The sequence below is a fragment of the Pongo pygmaeus genome, chromosome 4, assembly GCF_028885625.2.
Source record: "Pongo pygmaeus isolate AG05252 chromosome 4, NHGRI_mPonPyg2-v2.0_pri, whole genome shotgun sequence".
NCBI classification, from domain to species: Eukaryota; Metazoa; Chordata; class Mammalia; order Primates; family Hominidae; genus Pongo; species Pongo pygmaeus.
The window spans coordinates 164,244,003-164,251,046 of NC_072377.2; the positions used below are offsets into that span (position 1 = coordinate 164,244,003).

The 7,044-nt window shown below is 37.7% G+C and overlaps 1 long non-coding RNA gene across 1 annotated transcript in view; it reads left to right on the plus strand.

The window, feature by feature from the left end:
• The window catches only part of LOC129036748 (uncharacterized), a 31,537-nt gene extending 25,179 nt beyond the window's left edge, over positions 1–6,358 (plus strand). The window contains exon 5 of the long non-coding RNA XR_008502640.1: positions 5,732–6,358. This is a non-coding gene — a long non-coding RNA (uncharacterized LOC129036748). The remainder of the gene's footprint in view (positions 1–5,731) is intronic.
• The last annotated feature ends 686 nt before the right edge of the window (positions 6,359–7,044 follow it).

Genomic DNA, 7,044 nt, shown 5'->3' on the forward strand with positions numbered 1-7,044 from the left:
AATGCACCTGTTTTTGGAAAGACCTTCCATGACTACGCTATATAAAATGGCATTCTCTAGCACCCACTATCACCCCTACTTTGATTTTATTTTTCTTCATAATGATACTTCCCAACTGACACAAAATAAATTTACATGTTTATTTATTGTTTGGCTACCGTTTTCTTCTCTCTCTAGAATATAAACTTTATGAGAATAAGCATTTTTTTTCTGTTTTATTTACTTCTGTGTCTCCAAAGCCCACAAAATGTGTGGTACATGGTAGATGATTTATAAATACTTGAGTGATGGATTCTGTACTTGGCGTCAGAAGATCTGGATTAAATAGTTCTGAATCTGCCACTTATTAGTCATGTGACCTTGAGCAACCAAATGAAACTTTCTAAGCCTCGATTCCTTTAATGGTATAGTGGAATAATAATTATTGCCCCTGAGATACTGAGTGTAAAAGTACTTTATGAAGTATACAAAATCATCATAGACTTTTTTTTATATTATAGTCAGAAAATGTCTTGATTGTCCCAAATTTCTTTCTATTTGGATTTCCTCGGTGATAAAAATTCTCCTGTGGGAGAATTTTTGTTGTGAACATTTTGGACATTTTGTTGTGTTCAGCTCTAGCTAAAACATGAGCATTTGTTCCTAGAAAGGATAACGTTCTTACACTTCTGTTGCCATTAGTATGTGAGCAGGAATTAATATATGAACTCATTGTCACTGATGACATCTGATATGGGTGGGTAGGTTTTGGTGGAGAAAGCACTAAGCAAATGTCTAGAGCATTGTGGGGAGGGGTGTGCTGGAAAGGCCATTCTAAGTGGGTGCCTGGGGGAAAAAATTAAAAAGTTCTTCATTAGTCAGGTTAGGCTGACAACAAAACCTCAAATTGCAGCACAAAAACCTCAAATTCTCAGAAGCATATCAAGAAAGGTTAATTTCTTATCCAAATAGTTGTCTGTGGTTTCATACTACTCTCCAGGGGTTGGGAGGAGATAGTCGTATTATTTCACGTGCCTGTGTGGGGACTTTTTAGGGAGTCTTAGTTAAACAACTTGGATAAATTTAATAAAGTTTTATAAGACTACCACAGTACAAATCTATCTTGGCAAAAGACTTTACAGTTTACACAGGAATATGCTTGAAAATACTATTGTTATTTTGTAGGTTTTGGCATAGAGTTTAGGTATAATTATCACATTTTCAACTGCAAGTTGTATCATGTGTTTTGATGGATATGTATGTTTTTGGGGAAATGGGACTTATTATTTGAATTAGAACCTTTAAAAGAATGCTACCATTTATTGAGCAATTATTGTGTACCAAGTAGCACAGTAAAAGCTTTGAATACCTTATCTCATTTGATATTCCTGAGGGAGATACTATTACTATATTCACCTTATAGTGAGGAAACTGATGTTCAGAGATGTGGAGTAATTTGTCTCCAGTCACACAAATAAGTGGAAGAACTCAGGCCAAATTCAGGTCTGTTTGGCTTCAGAACTTGTGGTCTTTACCACAACGCAATGCTATCTATCTCTCCCCAGATAATATATTCTGCATGTATGATTGCCATAGGTCTATCAGCAGCCCAAAATAGATGATGACAATGAATATATTAATATAGTAGGGTTATATTAATGATTTCACAGCATTTGGGCCTGAGTGTAGAATCCCAAAGATGTTCTGTTGTGTATGTTTAACATTCCCAGTGTCACAATCACTCCTTTGGGTTAAGACTTTGCCTGTGATAGACCCAGGTAAAATGCAAATATCCTTCATGGGAGCAAAAATAAATTAACATGATCACTATGACCAGCAAGAAATAACTGATTTCTATCACCAGGGAATAACCAAATGCAGAAGACAAATTTAAAATAGTTTGTTAGCAATTTAATATAACATATAATCAAATGAGAACTTAAATATAACTGAGTGGAAGTTATATTTTGTATAACTATAATGGGTAGGCCAGTGAGGGAAGGGTTTTATAATTGAAAATAGTTATCAGGAAAGGATTCTTGGAGTAGCTGGCACTTGGTATGAGTCTTGAGTCACTTGGAAACCATGTACTATATGTGTCTAATAATCCTGATTTTAAAAACCTATAATAAGTCTCTCTTTTTTTTCTGCCCATAAGAGTCCACCTGTTTCCATCTTCTGTTTCTCTGCAAAAATGCTGCTGCTTTTCACTCTAATCATGTGACTTGAATGGGAGCTGCCATCTTTTTAGAGCTCTTTCTCCTAGACAGTGTTGATTGGCTCAGAGATAGGCACTTGATTTAGTCCAGGCTAATCAGAATACTCAAACTTATGTCCACAGTTGGTAAGTTCAGTGATAAGTACCTGACCCAAGATTGGTCAATTCTATCAAGTTGTAGGATATTTGAATTTGAGACTAGAAAAAGTGAATCTCAATTCTTCTATGGGTTTTGCTTCTGTGTTGTAAGATTTGAGGTACTAGAGCTCTGGGTAGCCATGTTCCTGGTTGGTCTATTCTAAGAAAGAATGAGGTGCCCTGTGGGGTTGAAACAGAAATGAGAGATGCAAAGAGAGTAAGGTGGCATTTCCATTTCTGGTCTCTGAGCTCTACCTTTATGCACTGTTTTGGCTGTTCAATCTTCATCTAAATAACTTCTAATAACTCCACTGCCACTGCCATCTAGCTATGCTTTCGGTTAATTTGAGTTGAATTTTTGTCACATGCAACTGAGAGTCCTGACTAGTGTTTCATTGTGACTTTATATTGAAATAGGCAGAATAAAAATTATCTTTATTTTGCAGAGAGAAAATGAGGCTCAGAAAAAATATGTAACCAAGATACTAAAAAAAGTATAGGAGTTAATCCAAAACAAACATTAAATCTTTTCTCACTGGAGAAAACATTTGTAGGTACAAGGAGCTAGGTCATGAAAAGTCTACTGGCTTAGGAGACTCAGTATATGAACTATGAATAAAATAGCTTCCCACCTCTTAGGGTATTCTGAATGTTCTGACACCAGATTTTGGTATCATTTTAGGTTGGGTTTTTTTTTTGTTGTTGTTTTTGTCAGTAAAATCCTGGCTTTTGAGGAAAAAGGAGGAAGTCCAATTCCACCACAGAACCCACTTCCCTTTTTACTTTAGGTCCATGGGGTTGCCCAGGTCTGAAATAAGTTAATAACTATCTCTTTTGTACTGTAGTGATGTAACCCTGAAAAGAATGGGCTTTTGGTAAGGATTAATTTCAAAATGATACCAAATGATTGATTGTTCCATTCTTATCAAAGCACGCTCAAATCTGTACTAACCCAGGGATACAGAAAGATTCAGAAAGCACAATCCTTTGAATTTTAGGACAAACTTTACTTAGATAAATATATCCTTAATAAACAAAAAAAGAAAATAAACTTGGGACATTTAAAACTTTACATTTTGCCATATTTCAAATAAGATTTAAGATAGCTTAAAAAATATAAACATATAAGAAGACAATTTAAGTTGAAAGTGGAAGAGAGTCCGGGTGCGGTGACTCATGCCTGTAATCCCAGCACTTTGGGAGGCTGAGGTGGGTAGATTACTTGAGGCCAGGAGTTCATTCAATACCAGCCTGGCCAACATGGCGAAACCCCATCTCCACTAAAAATACAAAAGTCGGGCATGGTGGCACATGCCTGTAGTCCCAGCTACTTGGGTGGCTGTGGCAGGCGAATCGCTTGAGCCCGGGAGATGGAGGTTGCAGTGAGTCAAGATCGCACCACTACATTCCAGCCTAGGTGACAGAGTGAGACTCTGTTTCAAAAATAAATAAAATAAAATAAAGTAGAAAAGAAACAAAAATTATAAGATAGGGACATTAAATGGAGTTAGAAATGAGGCTAATAAATAATGAATATGCTGCACCGTGGAATACTACTCAGCCATAAAACAGAACAAAATAATGGACTTTGCAGCAACTTGGATGGAGCTGGAAGCCATTATCTTAAGTGAAATAATTCACAAATGGAAAACCAAAGATTGTATGTTCTCACTTGTAAGTGGGAGCTAAGCTATGAGGATGCAAAGGCATAAGAATGACTTTGGGGACTCAGAGGGAAGAGTGGGAGGGAGGTGAGGAATAAAAGACTACATATATTGGGTACAGTGCATACTGCTCAGGTGATGGGTGCATCAAAATTTCAGAAATCCGGCCAGGCCTGGTGGCTCACGCCTGTAATCCCAGCACTTTGGGAGGCCGAGGCGGGCAGATCATGAGGTCAGGAGATCGAGACCATCCTGGCTAACATGGTGAAACCCTGTCTCTACTAAAAATACAAAAAATTAGCCGGGCATGGTGGCAGGCACCTGTGGTTCCAGCTACTTGGGAGGCTGAGGCAGGAGAATGGTGTGAACCCGGGAGGTGGAGGTTGCAGTGAGTCAAGATCAAGCCACTGCACTCCAGCCTGGGTGACAGAGCAAGACTCTGTCTCAAAAAACAAACAAACAAACAAACAAACAAAAAAACCTCAGAAATCCCCACTAAAGAATGGATCCATGTAATCAAAAACTATCTGTACCCGCAAAACTATTGAAATAAAAAAAAAGAATGTGACACAGTCCTATATGTATTTGACAACTAGCCCCAAGTTGGGTTGGGCTTTAAGCTTTCTTGTTAGTGCAAATAGAGAAACTCAACCAAGTACACAGTTTTGCAATATCCATGAGACAAATGTTTAGGAAAAGTACAACTGCATCTAATACTATGTCCAGAAATAATGTGTCCCTGGGTTCTTACAAAGAGAGTACTGTATTATAAAATACAGAAGGCCTGAAGATCTTCCTTCCAGGAGACCCAAGGATGAGGTTCACAGGCCTGGTTCTTATAGATGGAAGCATTATTTCTCAAATTTCAATTGTCTTTATTATTTCTGCCATATATACTTACTAAATTTTAGAAATTATTATTATTATCGTTATTATTATTTTTTGAGAGTGAGTCTCACTCTGTCACCCAGACTGGAGTGCAGTGGCATGATTTCAGCTCCCTGCAACCTCTACCTCCTGGGTTCAAGTGATTCTTTTGCCTCAGTCTCCCAAGTAGCTGGGATTATAGGTGGGCGCCACCACACCCAGCTAATTTTTTATATTTTTTTGGTAGAAACGGGGTTTCACCATGTTGGCCAGGCTGGTCCCGAACTCCTGACGTCAAGTGATCCGACCGCCTCGGCCTCCCAAAGTGCTGGGATTACAGGCATGAGCCACTGTGCCCGGCTAGAAATTATTAACCTAATGTTTTTTTAATGTAGATTTTATTTTGACTCAGTTTTAAACTTAACCTAATCTTAGCAAGATAGATAAGCTAGTTATGTTTTTTTCTAATGTCCTTTAAGTCAAGTTTCTAAGGATTAAAATTAAAAAGTCCATTTTAATCTAAAATTTTCTTATGTACCATTAATAGTTTGTAGGCCACACCTTGGGAAACACTGACTTAAGGAAAAGGAAAAATCCAGTGTTTGAATATCCATGACCTCATTGCATTTTAATATTTCTTGAGAGATGTCATCTTAATATTTCTTGAGAGGTATTATTATCACCAACAGAGGTGGGGAAACAGGTTAAAGAACTTTTGTAAGGTTCCACAATAACTGAGCAGAGATGAAACTCAAGTCTTCTGATGAAAATCAAGTTCTGGCTTCTAGATGGGTGTAGAGAAGGCCTTTTTCCCAAACTGAAGTTCAGACTCTCTTTGACTGTTTACCCCTTTGCTTCCTGCCAGAATGCCCCACCCCACTTAGTCCATAGTGATGCCCACCTGTGGTTAATGGAGCTGAGGCTGCTGGACCAAAGGGAGGAAGTCTGTCAGGCATATGTGGAACCCAAAAGAGGAACTTCATCAACTGTCATGGACAGCTCTGCCACTTTGTGACCCTGTGGATTTTTTGGGAAGTGTTTTTGTGGTTCACCAGTCTCTCATTAGGCAAGGCCACTTGTCCTGGGTTGGTCTTCTTCATTGGTGGAAAGTACAGCTGGGAGATTTGGAATGGTTGCAGATTGACTTGACTCTCGTCAGGAACTGCCACCATGAGCTTCTGGGGAAAGACCTCAAGCTGTGGTGTATTGCTGAGGATTGTGGGATTCCTCCAAATCTTGGGGAACATTTTGAGTCATCACTGGCAGCAGATTTCTGTTGACAACTTGAGCAACCTCAGAATGAAGAAGCCGTCTTCATCTCTCACATGAGTATGACTTTGGGTAAATCATCTTGAAATCTGAACCCATGGTTGTGATCCGCACTCCTCCTGAGTTCTGATTTTTAGTGTAACCTTTTTCTTCTCATTTTTTCTTCTTTGTGCATCTCTTAAGGAGGTTTTTAAAATCTCATAATTAAAAAATTTATTTCTTCAAAACTTTTTATTTTGAAATCACTGTAAATTCACATACATTTGTATAAAATGCCACAGAAAAATCCTGTATGCCTTTTACTCAGTTTATTCTAATGATAACATCCTTAAAGAGATTTAAAAATTACTGAGATATAATTTAAATATGATAAAATGCACTCTTTTATGCATTTAAATATCCTTTATGTTTTTCATAGCTTATTAGCTCATTTCTTTTCAGTGCTGAATAATACTTAATTATCTGAATGTATCATAGCTTATTTATCCATTCACCTATTGAAGGATGTTCTAGTTGCTTTTAAGTTTTGGCAATTATGAATAAAGCTGCTGTATACATTCATGTTTAGGTTTTTGTGTAGATATAAATTTTCAAGCTCTTTGGGTAAATATTCCAAGAGCGCTTGCTGAGTTGAATGGTAAGAAACTACCCAACTGTCTTCTAAAGTAGTTATACCATTTTGCATTCCCACCAACAATGAATGGGAGTTCCAGTTTCTCCACATTTTTGTCAACATTTGGTGGTGCCCGTGTTTTGGTGCCATTCTAATAGGTATGTAGTGGTATCTCATTGTTTTATTATTCGTATATATTCATTGGGTAAAGTGCAATTTTGCTGTTGACATATTGCACTGTGGTGAAGTCAGGGCCTTCAGTGCATCGTTTATCACTAGAGCAAGGCACATTGTAC